Source organism: Gossypium arboreum, chromosome 2 (assembly GCF_025698485.1).
Source record: "Gossypium arboreum isolate Shixiya-1 chromosome 2, ASM2569848v2, whole genome shotgun sequence".
Lineage (NCBI taxonomy): Eukaryota > Viridiplantae > Streptophyta > Magnoliopsida > Malvales > Malvaceae > Gossypium > Gossypium arboreum.
This window is the reverse complement of record NC_069071.1, coordinates 11,810,639-11,811,488: the sequence shown is the minus strand read 5'-3', so window position 1 is coordinate 11,811,488 and position 850 is coordinate 11,810,639. Positions and strand designations below refer to the sequence as shown.

Sequence of the window (850 nt, the reverse complement as noted above, 5' to 3'; positions counted from 1 at the left end):
GATGGTTTGCATGATAAGGATCCCAATACGCATTTGGCAAATTTTCTTGAATTTTGCGATACATTCAAAATCAATGAAGTTTCTGATGATGCCATTCGTCTTCGGCTATTTCTCTTTTCACTGAGAAAAAAAGCTAAACAGTGGTTGAACTCATTACCAGAGGGTCTATCACTACTTGGAAACAAATTACCGAGAAGTTTTTACTAAAATATTTTCCGCCAGCTAAAATGGCTAAATTACGTAACGATCTCTCTTCTTTTATGCAGATGGATTTAGAAACACTTTACGATGCATGGGAGAGATACAAGGACTTACTGAGAAGGTTCCCTCACCATGGGTTACTACTTTGGCTGCAAGTTCAAACGTTCTACAATGGTGTGAATCCCTCGACAAGACAAATGATTGACGCAGCTGCTGGCGAAACCATCAACAATAAAACACCAGAAGACGCCTATGAATTCATAGAAGAGATGTCACTGAACAACTATCAGTGGCAAGTTATGAGGACAAAGCCAACAAAAATAGCTGGCGTCTATAACATCGATTCAGTCACCATTCTTTCAAATTAGGTAGAACTTCTCAATAAAAAAGATTGATGGTTTACTTGGTTCTACGCAGGTACATCCAGTAATGTGGTGTGACTCAAGCAGAAGAGGTGTACATACAGAATACCAATCCTTCAATCCTACAACTGAAGAGGAACAAGTCAACTATATGGGTAACAATAACTTTAGATCTCAAAATAACCCATACAGTAATACTTATAATGCCGGTTGGAAAAACCACCCAAATGTTTCCTGGGGAGGTCAAGAAAATCAAAAGCCACAAAATCCTCAAGGTTTTCAACAGC

The 850-nt window shown here is 38.6% G+C and overlaps 1 non-coding gene across 1 annotated transcript; it reads right to left on the bottom strand.

The window, feature by feature from the left end:
* Positions 1–233: 233 nt before the first annotated feature.
* On the bottom strand, positions 234–340 carry LOC128289463 (small nucleolar RNA R71). The gene has a single exon (XR_008279112.1). It is a non-coding gene; the product is annotated as a small nucleolar RNA R71 (small nucleolar RNA).
* Between the last annotated feature and the right edge of the window lie 510 nt (positions 341–850).